Consider the following 18698-nt stretch of genomic DNA (forward strand, 5'->3'; position numbering starts at 1 on the left):
ACACGTACGCCAAAAATCTGTGCTTAGCATAGTGTGCCGCGTGACTTGTATTTTGCTGTTTCTGTTATTGCATCCAGATATATGATACAACAAGTATCCTCATACCTACAACAAGCCAGGACTATTGGCTTTGTCAATGGTTGCTAGTTGCATAAGATAAATAAGCAGCAACAATGGCGTGTGTTTAATATTGAAAAAGCTTCCACTTAAAGCCCTGGTGTCACCACGACATTGTTGCTGCTCCTGAGTTTCTCTGTTTAGTATTAAATATTTCTATTGACCAACAAAGAAGAGAGCTGAAAAAGGACCGCTGTCCATTCCGCCTACAACCCAACGGGCCGGCATGGAGGGGACAGTGCACATACAGTTCCCAAATCAGGGGGAACCATAGTTAAACACAGCAAGCCGCCTACAACCCGGCATGGGCCGGCCACGTCATAAGCAACATGAAAACACTAGCAGTCCCCACAAGTGTGACGTCGGTCCATCATCCCTGGGGCAGGTACATGCCAATCACCCCCACCAAACCCCAAGGGCTATCTAGCCGCCCCCTCGGAACAGCACTGCTGCTGTACCACCCTCCAACCAGCCTGAGCTAAGTTGCACCTCAGCCAGTTGAAATGAACGAAGAAAAGGAACGCCACAAACCAAACCCCCTTCCCACCCGGAACCCAACAAACCTCCACCCGCGCCCTTAGCCCTCACCCTCCCCACCCTCCCCTCCCCTTCCCCATGGTCCATGGTCCTCGCCTACCCCCCTACTGTCCTTACCCATCCTTCGGAGCCACACCTGTCCCCCTCCCTTCCTCCCCGACTTCCGTCAACCTCAGTAATCCGAGATAGTTAGGACATGTCACCTCAATGAACTCAGACGCCAGCAAGGACAAGAAGGGCCGCCACAGTTCTGCATATTTAGCTTCCTCTCCCATTCTAGACAACGAAAGCTTTTCCATTCCAAGTATCATCCAAAGGCGATGAAGCCAGCCCTGGTGGGTGGGAATCTGCGCCGAACGCCAATGCGCCAATATGTTCTGCATTGCGGACCCCAACGCGATAGCAATCAGGCGACCCCGCCGAGACCGCAATGGGTAGGTCAGTGCATTAGGAAGCCCAAGAGGACATAGGAGGGAAAGGGTGGGATCTCCGTGTCGAAGTGGGTGTCTATATCCGTTAGAATCTGACTCCAGTATTCCTGTAGGAACTTACACTCCCAGAGTGTGTGAACTAGTGTGCCAACTTGACCACAGCCGCGCCAACATAGAGGGTCGTTAACACGGTCAATCTCGTACAGGCGCTCAGGGGTATAGTACCAGTAGGTCGCTACCTTCGTGAGGGTGTCAGTAAGTCCCATGTGGTATGCCGAATGTCTTGCCCTATAGTATATCCCCTCCCATTCCTTGTGCGTAAGGGACCTCCCCAGCTCCCGCTCCCATCGCACCCTGCCTGAGTTATAGGTGTACGTATGTTTCTGCATGAGCATTTTATAGAGATCCGAGATCAGCTGTCTATCCGTGGTGCGGGTAATCAACCAACGTTCGAATGGTGTCAAGCGTCTATCCGCCGAGGTCGCACACCGTCATTGAGCGCCCAGTGCCTCACCTGCAGATATATGAGTCTTTCCGATTCCGGCAGTCCGAACTCCTGCGGAACTGCCGGAAGGGGATGACACCCTCCCAGCCATAGATGTGGTAGAGAGCTCGGCAGCCGGCAGGCTTCCAGCGTGTAAAGGCCCGTTCGTCCATTCCCGGGTGGAAGTCCGGGTTCCCCACAATGGGGGTACGGGGCGATGGGAGAGTAGTGAGGTCCTGGCTAACCCCTACTTGGTCCCAGACCTCCAATGGTACCCGCATAATAAAGGAAGCATAGAGATTAGGGGGCCTGTGTTCCCGACGCATGAAGGGAAACTCCTGCAGGGTTCTCACCGCGATGGCTTGGTCCTGGAACAACCAGTGTTTCCCGGACTCCCACCTAGTCCACTCCACCAGGAAGCGCAGTTGAAAATATGTAGCAAGATCCGGGATCCCTATCCCTCCTTGTTCCGGGGCCAACATCGCTATCCGCATCTTCAGGCGCGGCTTCCTCCCATTCCATATAAACTGCGACAACTCAGATTGCATCAGTTTTATCCATCCCCGCGGGGGCCCAAGGGGAATCGTGCGTAAGAGGTATAAAATTTGAGGGAGGACTGTCATTTTGACAGCCGCAACCCTACCCAGCCAGGACAGCGGGTAATATTTCCACTGCCCCAGCTCGCGCCTAATTTTCAGTCGCAATTGGACATAGTTGATATCTACCGAGGTCGCGAGGGAAGGACCCAGCTGTATCCCAAGGTACGGCACCGCCTCTGAGGCCCACTGAATGGGAAACGCCGTCTGCAGACAGGCGCGAGTGGTCACCTCCAGTGACAAGTCAAGGGCCACCGATTTGGTCATGTTAACTTTGAAGCCCGAGACCCGTCCAAATTTCGCGAGGTCTTCAACGCACGCAGGGAAGGGAGTCCCTGGGGTTGGAAAGCGAGATCAGTACGTCATCGGCGTACAGACTTATGGTATGGACATCGCCCCCAAACCTGATTCCCTGCACATTCGAGTCCAACCGCAGGAGCTGTGCAAGAGGTTCCATATGGAGGGCGAACAGTAGGGGGGACAACGGGCAACCCTGTCTGGTACCCTGTTCGATCGCAAATCGGGGCGACGTACATCCGTTGACCCGGACCGTGGCCGAGGGGGATTTATAGCAATTCATCACCCGGGTCCGAAATTTCGGGCCCATACCCACCTTCTCTAGAACCTTCTCCAGGTATGGCCAGTGTACCCTATCGAATGCCTTCTCGGCATCGATGGCCAACATCATATATTCGCCCTCTGTACGAGCGGCCTTTTCGAGGAGGTGGAAGGCTCTTTTGGTATTGTCAGAGGTCTGGCGTTCCGGGATAAACCCGGACTGGTCCGGGTCAACCAGCCCCCCCATGTATGGGCCCAAACGTGAGGCGATGATCCCGGTATAAAGCTTAAGATCCACGTTTAGGAGAGAGATAGGTCTGTACGCTCCACACTCGGTATGATCCTTGGCCGGTTTGGGTATCACGGCGATAGATGCCTCTAGCAGGTCTCCCGTTATCGCCCCCTCCTCCGAAAAGGAGGTGAAGAGTCGAGCAAGCAGCGGGGCCACCTGGGCACAGAATGTTTTGTAGAAGCTTGCCGGGAAGCCATCCGGCCAAGGAGCTTTAGCTATCTTGAGGCGAGAGATGGCAGAGATAACCTCTTCCGGTCAAATGTCTCTCTCCAGACACTCCATCTGATCCTGCGACAGTGCTGGCAGGGGAATAGAAGCCAGAAAGTCCGCCTCTGCCGCGGGTGCCGGGGGGTCGGCAGAGTATAACTCTGCATAAAATTAGCTAAAGGCACTAGCTATAGCATGATCTGCAGTAACCGGAGTGCCATCTTTCCTGCCGATCTCCTGAACCTCCCGTCGCCGTGTGACTTCTCGTAGTTTATGCGCCAGTAGGCGCCCGCATCTGTCCCCTCCGGTATAGTATGCGTGACGCAAACGCAAGGCCACGAATTCTGCCCGGTCTAAGTCTAACGCCGCGAGTTGCTGGCGCACCGCTTTCAGTTGCCTCCATATCCTCGGGGGCCCCCGTCCTCCTATGTATTTGTTCCAACTCCCTGGTCAGTTGTGTAAGCTCGTCTCGTTTAGCCCGACATTCCACATTCTCCGCCGTCGAGATGGAGATGAACTCCCCCCTAAGAACTGACTTCAGAGCTGCCCACAGCGTATCCAGCGTAGTTTCAGCATTGCTGTTATGGGAGAGGTAGTCCGCTATTGCGCGCTGAATTTTAGAGACCACCTCCTTCCTGTACAGCAATGACTCCCATAACCGCCAGATCCTACGTGAACGCTGTGCTGCGGGCACCGAGAGGACCGCCGCAACAGGTGCATGGTCGGAAAGAGAGACCGTGCCTATGTCAACACTAGTGATGTGTGCCTGAGTGGGTGTAGAGACAATCAGGTAGTCCAAACGCGCGTACGTTTTACGTGCAGCAGAAAAGTACGCATGCGCCATAAATACATGACGCCCAGGTCCATCAAGCGGGCCAAGCCCTCCGGTGTGAGAACCCCCACCTGCGAGGTACGCTGACAGGACCTATCCAGTACGTTGTCAAAAACTAAGTTCAAATCTCCACCCAGCAGGATGTAGCGGTAAGTCGTGTCTGTGATTTCAGTGAGAGCCTTGTGCAGAAACTTTTCTTGACCTTCATTGGGCCCATATATTGTGCCAACCGTGCAGGTAATGTCTCCCACTGCAAACCTGTACACCAACAGCCTCCCCTTAATTTTAGCAGCTTTACCTAATACCTTGCCCCTGAACTTTTGAGCCACCAAAATTGCCACCCCTGCCTTTTTAGTGGTGCACGAGGAGAAAAATTGAAAGGGAAACTTACAGGAACGAAGCCGCTGACAATCTTTAGTGAGGAGATCTGTCTCCTGGAGGAGGCAAATGTCTGCTTGAGACTGCTCTAAGCTAAGCAGGATCGCTTACGTTTGACCGGGTTATGCCGTTTAGTGTGCGGACGATCAAATCATCTGGCGTCATCTAACTGGTGTAACCATGTTCCATCCATCGTAGCAACCCAAAGGACCTTTGCCCCAGCATACCTGAACCCCACCACCCCCACGAGCTCCAAATCACAGGGCCAAACACACTCCCACACAACGAGTGAACCATGGACCATACCTCCCCCCCCGCCCGACCCCCCAACCCCCCCCCCCCCCCGAACTTCACACACAAGTAGTCCTTCATCCAGAGACGAAAGGAAAAAAGTAGCACGGGGTAATCCAACGAGTCTATCCGGGAGCTCCCTCCCGCCGACGACCTCTCATCCAAAACGGGCAATCAGGACCACCATGAAGCTCCAGGCCCCTCACCCCGTAGGATCCGCACCGCCATCTATGGCAACAGCTTCCACCGCCGCCCGTTGGCCCGCTGCAATCTCAGTTGCTGGGGGTTTCTTCACCCGCAGCCTCCTCCGTTGCTTGCGCCACTGGGGCCTGGGCTCTTCCGTCTCTGCCGTGGCTCGCTGGTCCTCCACTTCCTCCTCGGGTGGCTCAATTCCCAGCAAGCGGCAGGCCTCCGAGACCGACCGCAGCTGGTACTGTTTGTTCTCCATCTTAAAGATCAGTCGGAAGGGGTGTCCCCAGCTGTAGGGAATGTTCTTCTGTTGCAGATGAGACGTGACAGGCTTGAAGAGGCGACGCTTATGCAACGTGAGAGCCGCCAGATCCTGAAACAGCAGCAGCGACGTCCCCTGGAACGTGAGTGGGTGCATCTGCCTTGCCTTCTGCAAAATATCCTCCTTAGTACGGTAGTCTTGGACGCAGACCAGGATGTCCGGGGGGGGGGCGCCGGCGATGCTCTCGGGGGCCCGCCCGATGCGCCCTGTCAAGTCGGAGGTCCGAGTCCAGTGGGCGCCCCGGCACATGATTAAAAAGCTCCCTGGCATATCGGAACGAGTCCCTGATGGCCTCGGACAAAGCTTCGTTTCGAATACGGGACACGCCCCTTCCTGGTTTTTTCCTACATAAATCATGTGCCTCCCACGTCCGCGCAGCGGATGGGCGCAGCGGGCGCGCCGGCGGCACGCCAAAGGCAAGACCGTCTGCGCCCGTCCACGCCAGGACGGGCCTGAGGGCATGCCACGCTGTCCACTCCATTAGATACTCACCCCAAGCACTTAGAGATCTTCAGAACACCGCCATCTCGCCACCTCCTATGGTTCTGCAATGCATCTCCTCTGTCGGCCTCATGCGCCCCAACCAACCCCTCCTCGACGGTCGCCTACCTCCAGCCACGTCGACTAGGAACACCTCGTCCATCAGGGTATCATATCTGAACACCCGCTCGCTAGTAAAGCACTCTGAGGATATTTTTATCTTGCTATCAAGTTCGAATCCCGACATGCTTCTACTCACAGAAACGTGGCTTACTTCAGAATCCCTGCCAGATATTCTGGCGGCCCTCCCCCCCGACTATTACATTCTCCACGCCGACCGCCCTGGCGACCGGCCTGGGGGTGGGGTAGCGGCCATCATTTCCAAACGCCTGAACTCCATCTCCTCCTACTCTCTTCCCCTCCCGGAGGTGGAGAACCTACTTATTAACGTGCAAACGGATACCGGCTCCCTCACTCTCCTTCTGTTATATCGGCCTCCACACTCCATGCCATCTTTTTCCACCATTATGAGTGAACAATTGTCCTCCCTTCTCACACTGCACCCCCACTTTGCTATCTTCGGCGACCTAAACTATTGGTTCGGCGATACTAACGCCGGCCCCCATGCTACTGAGTTCTTTGAGACAGTTAAAAACCTGAATCTCGCTCAACATGTCTCTCAACCCACTCACATCAAGGGACATGTTTTGGACCAGATTTGGACCTGCAACCTGGAGTTGTCCCCACCAGACATACTTCCGTGTGCCTGGTCTGATCACCACCTGGTGGACACCACCATCACAGTTGCCGGTCAGACCCATGCTCCCCTGATGGCCGGCGGCCTCTCCCGTAAATGGAGCTCATACGACTCCCATGGCTTCCTCACCGCCCTGGCCAACTCCTGCCCGGTGACTCTTGACCCCAACGACATCGACGGGCTAGAACAAGATATGGCCTCTTGGCTTGAGTCGGCCAGTGACCTGTTCGCCCCCTTAGTCAAATTCCCCTGTACCAGACACCGGAATTCTCATAGGTGGTTTTCCGACAATCTTAAAGCCCGGAAACTAAAAACACGCCAGTTGGAACGCACCTGGAGACATGACTATTCTGACTCAGCCAAACAATCCTATCTGACTGCTCGCAAAGACTTCAAAACAGCTATCCGTTCAGCAAAAATGGAACACTTTTCCAACAGGATCTCTCTAGCAGCCGACAAATCTAAGGAGGTGTTCAGAGTCCTGAACGAGCTAACTATCGACGACAGAACCCTTCCAGCCCAGACCCCCACCCAGGAGGCCTGCGACACCCTGAATTCCTTTTTCCTAGAAAAAATCTCCACAATCAAAAAATCTATCCCTCCACTCCCCCAACTGTTACCACCGGACAATTCCTTTAACAACCCCTCGTCCTTCACTTCCTTTCCTATTATAGACTCCTCCTCCCTGGCGGAACTAGCCACTCGCGTGAAATCTGGCTCCCCGAACGACTGCTGTCCGACGTCCGTCCTGCGGAGCATATGCCTCAACTTACCTGATAGTATCTTACACCTACTCAATAGCTCCCTTAGCAGCGGCATCTGCCCCTCCTCCTTTGAAGGAGGCCATCCTGGTACCCCTCCTAAAAAAACCTGGTGCTGATATGGCGGAGCCGTCGAACTATCGCCCCATTTCCCTCCTCCCCTATTTCTCTAAACTTATGGAGGCCCACGTCACTCGCTGCCTGTCAAGCTTTATAGAATCTTCCTGCTATCTCGAACCGACTCAGGCCGGCTTCAGACCTGCCCACTCCACAGAAGCCGTTATCCTGGCAGTTCTTGACACACTCAGGAGTAACGCGGACGCGGGAACCCCCCAAGCCCTCGTCCTACTGGATTTGTATGCCGCGTTCGACACGGTGGATCATAACATCCTTCTCCACCGTGTCGGGCAGGCGGGCATCCAGGGCGTTGCTCTTGAGTGGGTCAAGTCCTTCCTTACGGGAAGAACACAGGCGGTCTGCCTAGGTCCTTACACTGCCAATAAAACCCTCACATCCTGTGGTGTTCCCCAGGGCTCTTCCCTTTCCCCGCTTCTCTTTAATCTTTATCTTCGGCCACTCATCCAGTCACTTCTGAAATGGGACATCGTCACCTATAACTACGCTGACCACTTACAAATCATCTTTTCTCTTAACTCACCACATGCCATTAAAACCTTCCACGGAGCCATGACTCACATCCAACTCTGGATGAACCAGAACCAATTGAAGTTGAACCCCAGTAAAACCGAGCTCCTTCTTCCTGGACTCAGTCACACCTACTGGGGCCCACAGTTCTGGCCTCCAGAGTTTGGCTCCCCCGCCCCGTCCCAGCAAAAACAGTAAAGAGTCTGGGCGTCATTATAGACACCGAGCTCTCTCTCAGGGCTCAAGTTGGAGCGGTGGTCTCCTCTTGTATGTATCAACTTCGGAGGATCCGCAAAGTTCGCCACGTCCTTCCCCGGCGGCACTTACCCAAACTGTTATTTCGTTGGTACTCTCCCGTCTGGATTTTTCCAACGCCATCTACCACGGTCTGCCACAATTTCTGATTCAACGCCTCCAAGTTGTCCAGAATCAAGCGGCCCGCCTGATCCATGGAACTCCCAGGTGGCAATCGGCTAAACCTCTGCTCACGAGCCTCCATTGGCTCCCAGTTGACCGAAGGGCCGCCTTCAAGGTGGCCTGCCTTACCTTCAAAGCACTTCACTGCCCTAGCCCCGCTTTTCTAAAATCCCTCATCCGCCCTCACTGTCCTACACGCAATCTCTGATCTGCCCACCGCGATTTGCTGACCACCCCCAAGAGCAAAACCAAGAGATTCGGCGGTCGTCGGTTCTCTTATCTAGCTCCTGCGCTCTGGAACCTCCTCCCTCTCCCGATCAAATCTTGCTCTTCCCTTCTGAATTTCAGAAAAATGTTAAAAACCCACCTTTTCCCCACCCTTATTTAGATTCTGTTATTTTTGCTCCCCCCTCATTTTGTTCTGTCTATCAGCGCCAGGAAGCTTCGGTGTCAGTGCGCTTTATAAGCTACACTTAACATAACATAACATATGTTATGTATTCTGGAGCGGTTCTCTAGATCTTCCATGTGCAGCTGAAGATCCACCTGTTGATCGTGGAGGCGGATGATTTCTGCTGCAGGGCCGCAAGCTCAGTGTCTCTGTTATCACATTTGGACTCCAGGTCCGCCACTCGCTCTCCTATCCCGTCCATCTCTCGCCGCACCTCCTTGATTTCGCTAGCAAAATCAGCCTTTAAGGTTTGAATGTCTTCCCTTAGTGATGTGAAGAGGGACTCCAAAAACGCCTTTGTAATGGGCTCTGAGCCCCCCTCTGCTTCCGGCCCCATCTTCCTCGAACTCGGCGTTGCAGTGTCCTTGGTCTGGGCGGCCTGGGTTTTCGCAAAAAGTTCCTTCACTGTCTTGCCTCGGGGGCCTCTGGTAGTGGACATCCCCCGTGGCGATTATCAGCGCTGACCTTCGGCAGACCGCTCCGTTCCCTCCGCCAGCCAGACACGGAGAGGTGCTGTACTCTAGGTCTGGGACCCCTTCCTGCTGACTTCGTGGTGCTGATCAGGTCTGCAGCGGCGTCGTGAGCTCTGTCCCCCTTAAACTGGCACAGCCTCTTCCCGTCCACCTATGCCGCCATGCCGACACAGTCCTCTAGTGAGGGGCCCCCTCCACTCTCCGTGCTGCAGGCAGGCCTCCGTTGGATCCCGCAGACGGCCTCGTCCCCACGCTATCGTGGCTGCACTCCTTCCCAGCCCCAGCTGCTAGTCCAGTGTTGTCCCCTTCACCTCATCACAGCCTCCGGGCTCGGCCCTCGCACTCCTGCCCCTCGTGTCCGCTGGTCGTCCGGCTCCCTCTCTGCCGGAGCTTGGATCGCAGGCTGCGTTCGCTAGGCCAGGCGGCAGCGTGGTGACTCACAGGCGCCTTCAAAATGGCGTCGCGACCCTCACGGGGTGATCGGGTAGCTGTCCCCGGTCTCCTCCACCAGCTCGTCATTCTCCCCACTCCTCAGGCAGTTCTTGTACACCGGAGAGGCTCTCCTTCGCCAGGCACCCAGCCACCAGGCCCGTAGACCGCTGCTCCACCGGCTGGCTTCAGGGGACCACAACGCTTCAGCCGGTCACCACCCTGCCGCCACCCAGCTCCTCCGCTCACCAGGCCTCACTTCACTGCCCTTTCCTCTATTGCCAAACTCCGGCCGTCCGCAGCTGCAGGACCGCCCGCCGACTTCTCTGGACTGTCGGGGCCTCCACTCAGCGCCCGTTGCGCAGTGCCTCGCTGTGCCTCGCCCTCGACTCTGCAGGGGAGCGGGTGCATCAGTGTTCGCCCGCTAAGCCCCACACAACCGCTGCAGCCGAACCAGCGTCCGCCCACCTCCGGGCCTCGGGAGTCCTCCGGTCGGCTCCCGCCCCCGCGAACAGCTCCGGGCCTCGATCTCGGCCCCGTGGGGGAAGGGCGCTCCGCTGCTCGCGAGCCAAACCCGGCCAGTCCCTTGTGGTGCCAAACTCCTGGTCGCCTCCTCCGCCTCGATCCGCTATGCTCTCAGTCCGGACAGTCCCCAGACCCGTGTCAGTGGGTCCAGGAACGCCAGAACCGGTGCTACAGAACGGCCGTCGGCGGGAGCAGTGAGACTACACGTCTCTGTTTAAAGGATTTCCCTTCCTTTATAAGGCTCACCTAGCATGACGTCATGCCCTAACCTCCATTAGTGAGAAGTGATCAGTGTGAGCACGCGCACATCGATGTGCCTGCTGTCACTGCAGTCTGGAAAAAAACGTACCGCATGTGCCAGGGTACAAAACAGAGCCCTATAGAGACCTGTTTCGAGGCCCCCTCAAAAAAACTGCCGGTGCTCAGCACTGGTGAGACCCAGCCCACGTAAAGCCATGGGTAAGAGCTGGTAGCTGATTCGAAGCTGGTGGCTTATGTGGCAGAGCCTCTGACCAGGCACAGACATCTGTCACCCAGGAGTCTGTACAAACTCGTAACTGATAGGGACGGAAGTAGTTGGTGACAGGCTCCAGCCACTTTCCTTATGACAATTGGTCCAGAGATGCTAGAGAAGTGTCAGACTGCCATCCACCATTCCACCAGCTTTCTCAAGTCTCTTATGGCCAGGGAAAGTGGTATATCGGCTACCAAACATTTATTTTCTATGCTCAGATGTACGAACAGTGAAAAACATTACTTGTTACTCACTGCTTTTATGTCGGGCAGTGTAAAATGGGATTTCAGATCTGGTATTGAGTATAGAGGCGTTTGTTGAAAGCCATGAACAACAATTCAATCTTGCATTGTTAATGGAACACATTGTCAGTGACACTGTGCATTTGCCACCCATATTAATTAATCTGTATCTCTTTTTAAATGTTATTTTCTGTTTTTATATGTGTACCTCTTTGATGTTGGAATTTCGGTGCTGGTAGAGTATAGTGATGCTTAATATGTCTTAGCACTGTTTTAAATACTGATCTGCTACAGTCAATAAATCATGTAAGTCTAGTGAAACATACCCACCTGCTGCAGTGAGAAAATTGTCTAATAAATAGTACCCCTAAACTGACTTAGATGGTTATGGATGTTAATTCTACTATCTAATACACTCTTGTCTTCTCACCATCATTCACAACTAAAACCTGTTGAATGTGTGTCGGACTAAAATTTAAAGAATCTCATCAGATTTCATTTTACTCTTATATAGCTAACATTTTCTGAATACATATATGTATACGTGTACGTGTATCCACCGCTTGAATAAGGTACAATTTGAGATTTTGTGCAAAGGACAAAAAGCTTTCCTATCACATATTATCAATAAAAATTATTTGTGCCCACTTTATTCTTATCTTCTTTTATTTAGTGTACAGCATTTGTCTGTGGGAGACTAAGTTTTTTGGGTTAAGCTCTAAGCACTAGTTGTCGATGCTCCGTTTTACTTCTGATACATTTTCAGCAGCCAACACAGAGCAAGCAGAAAGGTGCCACAAAGATGTTTTTTACATGGCTCATGTAATCCGAGGGTGCAATCCTACTACAAATATATGCAGAGTGCTCAAATAGGTTATAATGACATCATCTTCATAGTGCTATTCACGCTACATAAACACACACAAACACACATATAGATATTATATATATATGCACACACATCTTTTTATTTATGCTTTTAGCGAAAATAAAATAAAATGATCCCAATTTATTTATTTATTTATAAAGTTTTATATAGCTGTGTAGCACATCACTATTTCTTGCACCAGTATGTATGTATATCAAAATCAGCGGCTTGGTGGGTCTAGCATACCCGCCCCAGATAGCTATGGCAAATGCAAGGGTATGCAGTTCTTAAGGAGGGCGAGGGAGGAAAGACCTCCAGCAAAGAGACCCCCTGCGGGTCCAGTTGGGGATTGCAGCACCGGCCCAACGAGGAGCTGCCCGATGATGAAACATGACACCCTTCGGGATGTGTGAGGGCTCTTCCTCCTAATTGGATTATTGAAGTACTGAGTTTGGGAAAACTGCGGACGAGCTGCGGCGGTCGAACGTGCCTGCCTCCCTCACCTTCGGCCCTTACCTGCCGTGGTCTTTGAGTGCCGCTGGGAGCTGCTCTGTGTTCGGTGGGCGCCCGGGTTCCTTTTGTGGCTCTCCCGCGAGGTCAAGGCGGTTAGAGCATTCGGGGCCCCACCGCGGACTTTCTTGGCGCTGGGTTTCCCGTGAGGGAAGAAAAACATTCTGCAAAGAAGAACGCGGAGTTCCTCTCCTTGAGTGAAAATCCATTTCATCCCCCACTGGGCTCACACGAGTTGGAGCAGATGGGGTGGCGGTTCGCTGGAACAGGAGCTCGGGAGTATGCTGAACCGATTGAGGAGTGCCAGATAATGCTGCAGAGCCGGCAGCAACGCGGTAGGAACTACCGTCTGGTGGTGATTTTCTTGTCAAAGGAGTGATATTGCGAGGCGATAGTGGAACGGACTGTGTGCTAGCTGCAAGCCCCCCAGGTGGAAAAAAATAAACTTTCCTTTCTCCTGTCTTAGCAGTGGAGTCGTGTGGTAACTGGGAGGCAGGTTCTGCTTGAGGCAAACTGGGGAGTGAAATTTCATTGTCCTGGGTCTGCTCTGGACCTCCCAAATTGAAGTAGTGGCAAAGCTGGTTTTGAGGCGCCCCGTCCCTGTTTTTGGAGGTGGAGGCGGAGTTTGTACGAGCGGCAGCAACGGCAGCGGCGGCGTGGTGTGCGGCGTGTGAGTTCTCGCTGCGGGAACTCGGGCTGTTCCGTGCCCCCCCGTGCCCCGCTGTGCGTTGCCTGTGACTGCGCCTGTGCCCAGTCCTGTCTTGGCCCGGCGACAGAGGTTGGGGCTCGGCGTCCGGCCCGGTGCGGTGCGGGTCAGGACGAACTCGTGGAGCCTCGCCGGGAGGAGAGGAGGGGCCGCCTGCGTGGCCCTGTGCCCTGTGTCATTGTTTAGTCGGGGCTGGCGTGTGGCTCCCAAACCGACAGCTGCGGAAAAAAGTGAGAGGCAGCGTTGGTGGCGGGCGGCCACGGCGTCGTCACTGGAGCAGCAACAGTGGAGCAGCGGCGATAGCGTCTGGAGGGCGTGGGAGTGAGGTGAGCAAGGCAAGCAAGCGAGGTGGTAAAGGAGCTGTTGGCGTTCACCCCTCCCTCACCCCCTCCCCACCCCTTGCCTGCTGCTGTTCTTCCGAGCTTGGACCTCAGGGATATTCTCCGTGATTCCCCTGTGGGGGGTTACTATTGGAATTCCTGAAGATATGACAGGACACAGGAAGATTCAAGAATAGTACTGTTTAATGACCATCCACTGTCCTCACTGAGTTATACTCCAACATTCTACACTGGGCTTCAGGGTGGAAGAGTCCAACAAGGGGCAGGAAAGAGGGGTGGACGGAACATACCAAATAGGCTAGTTGTAACACATCTCCCTTCCTATATTTAGAACATTTGTAATGAAAGGAAAGGGTGTGGAAAAATAGATTGAACATACTGGTGGAGAAACCAACTTACTCAACAGAACAATCTAAGACTGTACTCTGTTATCAAAACTCCACCATTGACCATTTTCAAACTGTACCACATTTTTCAATACTTTTACAATTTTACAGGTAGAGTGAAATTTGCTGGGGTCAGAACTTGACTTGATACTTCTTCTGGCTTGCGCCATGTCTCCCACCTCCCATTTTTTAAACTTTACACCATGTTTTTGATCATACCATTGTTTGTACTTGGTTTGATGTTGTTTGACCTTTTCTCCAGCTTCCTCCCAATCAACTTCCCTAACTTCACCACCGTTTAGCCAACAGGGACTCAATTTGGTGCATGGTTCCCTCCCACGTAATGACACAAAAGGAGAGATCCCCGTTACTCTGTTAGGTGATGTGTGATAGGCCCACAGACATTCCCTCAAAGAATTTTCAACATCAAGTCCATTGATGGTAGCTAGTTGAATATTTTCTTTAATGACTCTATTAGCTCTCTCCACCATCCCATTAGCTTTAGGACAATAGAGAGCTGTGGTCTCATGCTTTATACCTGACACTTTGAAAAAAATCCAGCATCTCTTCAGAGGTGAATTGCACCCCATTGTCAGTTATTAGAGTTGAGGGGATACCTTCTTCACTGAACACTTCTTTTAGAAATTGGATCACCGATTTGGTGTTAATGCTATGCACAAACTTTTGCTTGATCCAGTGTGAGGTATAATCGATCAGGACCAACATGAATTTTCTCTGTAGAACCTGATTCTGCATTGGCCCAATGATGTCTATTGCCAACTTGCTCCATGGCTTAGTTGGAACACTTACTGGAGACAATGGAGATTTGTGTATTATTTTTGTCTTATCACTTTTTTCACATGCTCCACAATCTTTTACTGCTTCTTCCGTCATGGCATCCATTTTAGGAAACCAGAAATTTGTTCTCACTCTTGCCTTAGTAGCACTGCGTCCAAGGTGGCCTTCATGTGCCAAATCAATGACTCTCTTCCGTAATCCTTTAGGAGGTATCACTCTATTATTACGATACATTTTTCCTCCTATGGTACTTAGTTCATCTCTGACTTCCCAAAAATCTTCCACTCCTGCCTCAACATCTTTCTTCCTGTTTGGCCATCCATTTTTGATCATCTCTTTTAGGATACTGAGCTCATTGTCCTTCTTCATACCATTTTCCCACTCTGTTTCTGTGATGGCAGGAAAATCCATCATCATTATAGGACTGTCCAAAACTTCCTCTGTGACATCTTCTCCTGGAAGGGGTGATCTAGATAGGAAATCAGTAATGATATTTTCCTTGCCCGGCACATGTTCAATCTTGAAATTGTAATGTTCCAGCCCCAGTATCCATCTACTGATGCGTGGGGTGCAGTTCTCCAATCCTTTCACAGAAAATATATATGTGAGGGGCTTGTGATCTGTACGTATAGTAAATCTTATACCCCATAAAAAAAACTTAAAATCTCTGACGGCCCAGAAACACGCCAAAGCTTCTCGCTCGATTACTGAATAGTTCTTTTCTGGTGGGGAAAGACTTCTAGACGCATAAGCAATAATCTTCTCTTCAGTTCCATTTTTCTGAACAAGAGTAGCACCTAGTCCATAGTTTGATGCGTCGGTAGTCAGAATAGTCTTCTTGGTAGCGTCAAAAGTTCCAAGAGCTGGGGAGTTGACTAAGTCTTCTTTCAAAGCATTTGCAACTGCTTCCTGTTCCTCGTTCCACATAAACTCCTTGTTTTTTTTTAACATCTCTCTCATGGATTCACACTTGGTAGCAAAATTTTCCACATATTTTGACATGTATTCCATGAGTCCCAAGATTGACTTTAATTCATCTTTGTTTCTAGGATTTGGAGCTTCTTTAACTGCTCGGATCAAACTATTCTTTGGTCTAAATCCTTTTTCTGAAATTGAATGGCCCAAATATTCTACTTGTTGGACTTTTATTTTACATTTTTCTTTCTTGACTGTTAATCCAGCATCTGTGAGTCTTTGGAAAACTTGCCTCAACACACCATCATGTTCCTCTGAATTTTCCCCGTAAACTAATATGTCATCTTGGAAACACATTGTGCGTTCCACACCCTCCAGAATTTTTTGCATGGCTCTTTGGAAGATTGCAGCAACCGATGCAAGGCCGAAAGGCATTCTTTTGAACATGAAAGCTCCGAAAGGTGTGATAAACGCCGTGAGTGGCCTTGAATCTGGATGTAATTCGATCTGATGGTATGCCATGGATAGATCAATTACACTGAAATACTTCGCAGGACCCATGGTGCTTAGCATTTCATTTATTACTGGCAAAGGATGTCTCTCTACCCAAATACAATCATTTAAACTGCGTAAATCCACACAGAGGCGGATGCCTTCTCCATTGGGTTTGGCTGCTAAAACAATTGGAGCCAACCACTCAGAACACTCTATGGGTTGAATTATATCCATATCACATAACTTTTGCAACTCCTTTTCCAAAGGTTCTCTCAATTTATAAGGCACAGTACGCAGGCCATGTACCACAGGTTTAGCATTCTGTTTTAATTTAATCTTATGCTGAAAATTATGTAAGCATCCCAGTTCCTCTTTAAATAGTTGTTTGAAATCATCATAAATCTTTTCCGCCCCTGGAAATTTCTCTGTGAGTAACACTTGTTCAGCACTGTTAGGATCCAATATGATTCCCAATTCTTTTTGATGAACCCATCCTAAAAGGTTGGAACCTGACGTCACCACATATACAGTTCCATATGTTTTCCTATCCTTGAATTGTATCTGCACATCTTTCATGCCCAAAAGGGGAATATTACCCTTGTTATAACCTGAGGGGGAAATATCTGGAGACCTAAGCTCACAGATCTTATTCTTGCCTGTGGAAATATAATCATCTTTATTTATTAAAGTGAACGGAGAACAGGAATCTCCGAACATTTCAACCAAATCATCATTAATTAGTACATCACATTTTGGGTAAATAGAATTCACAGTGTCATTGACATCTTTCACTTGTAAAGTAATTTTCTCTACTTTTTGTTCAATACATTTCACTTCTCTACTAGTGGCCCTCTCCATATTTTTATCATATTCCCTGGTATGCAACTCTCCATCACGACACACTCTAGCAAAATGCCCCCTTCTATTGCATTTCTTACATGTGACATACTTGGCTGGGCATTGGAAATAGGTAGCAAAATGGTTGTTGCTACCACACCGGTAACACTTGGGACCCTTCTCTTTAAAATCTACTTTGGTGTTACCACTTTACTTAAACCTCATCTTATACACATCATTCCTGTCTTCTTGATTATCAATGGTGGCAACTGTCTCCCCATCAGGCTTAATTTCCTTCACACACCTAGCTGTGTGTTCTACTGATTTGGCAATTTCTACAGCTTCTCTGAGCCCTGGATTTTTTGCCAACAGTTTCTCCTGGATGCGCAGATTATTTGTGCATCTCACCAGTTGGTCTCTTATTAAAGAGTCTGTGAGATCACCAAATTCACATAACTGCGTAACACCCCACAATACTGCAATATAATTTTGTACTCACTCCTGTTTTCCTTGACACCTTTTGAAAAATTTGTGACGTTCTAAAACCACATTGATTCTGTCCCCAAAATGTTTTTCTAATTTCTCCAAAGTTTGCACATACACATCTACTTCTCCAACAGCATTACCATCTTGCTCAGGTACGGGTAAAGATTCATATACTTTACGTCCTTGTACACCCAAATTGTGCAGCAAAATATGTTGTTTTCTTACTGAATTGAACCTTTGACCACCTATGGCTATCAGATATGATTCAAAAAGTTTAACCCATTCCTTCCAGGTAATCTCAGGTTCACCTATATCATTAAGGAAAGGCGGGGGTTGATTCATGCTTGCTGCAGCCATTTGAGACCTTGGAACAATAACTCAAAGAGATATAATAATTAGATTTCAGTACTGCACTGTTTACCTGTGATAATTATCAGTATTCTAGTTGGGATGATGATGACCAAGGATACAAAACATCAGACAATAGAATACTTGAAATGAAACGCTGTGCTTTTCACATGTAAAGGAAAAAAGGAACAAAATACTTAATATGAACAGTAATACTGCAATATAAAGTTACTTGGAAAAAACTTGGAGGCTTCTTAACTCCAATTGTTTTCTTTTCTTCTCATTTTTATAGTAGTCTGAGGCTGGTTCTCATGTTTCTAATATTTTTACTTGAAGTACACTCTCACCAGAGCAAGATAGCCAAGAAAAGGAAATTGTCACGGAAAGACCGGCCCTTAGATACCGGTGCGCCGGCTAAAATCGGAAATCAAAAGCAGTTGGTCGCTAAAGCCGGTAAGGAGGAAATATGGTCCTGAATTTATGGTGCGCAGTAGTTCTTTCAGTCAGAACTACGCGACACCAGGCAATGGAGTTCCTCCCGAAACAACAAGAAAAATGTGCGCAGGCGCCAACCGAAGACTCTGCTCCTCAAGACATAAAGATCCTGTCAGGCTCGAAATAATATCACGTGGAGAGAATCAGCGCAGGCGCCAAACCCAGGTCACATCCACATGAAGATACCGGAAACCTTCTTTCACAGAAATTGGCACACGCTGATCATCCGCTACGAACCATGTCAACCGGACAGCACTCCAGCCTATCTTCATACGCATGGGCACCACGGACATCCGCAGCAGGGAAGGTACGTGTGATATTGGCAAATTATTCCACACGACTCAAGAACTGTCGCGCACACAGCAGGAATATACTCCTCACAATAAATTTATGGAATTTCCTTTTAATTTCTCCTCCGCAACCCGAACATGCAGGAATTAGACTATTCCAGATCCACACTGACAGTGCGTCTTACACAGTAATAAACATGAATAAATGCCTCACACCATTTTGTCTACTCGCCAATACTTGCGGAAACGTCCAAGGACATAAGAAAAAGTCCATCCATGTACGGAGAGAGTACTC

The 18698-nt window shown here is 50.3% G+C and overlaps 1 protein-coding gene across 2 annotated transcripts in view; it reads left to right on the plus strand.

The window, feature by feature from the left end:
• MKS1 (MKS transition zone complex subunit 1) overlaps nt 1–18698 on the plus strand; it is a 389790-nt gene that overhangs the window by 45213 nt on the left and 325879 nt on the right. The window lies entirely within an intron of this gene.

The sequence above is a fragment of the Lissotriton helveticus genome, chromosome 3_1, assembly GCF_964261635.1.
Source record: "Lissotriton helveticus chromosome 3_1, aLisHel1.1, whole genome shotgun sequence".
NCBI classification, from domain to species: Eukaryota; Metazoa; Chordata; class Amphibia; order Caudata; family Salamandridae; genus Lissotriton; species Lissotriton helveticus.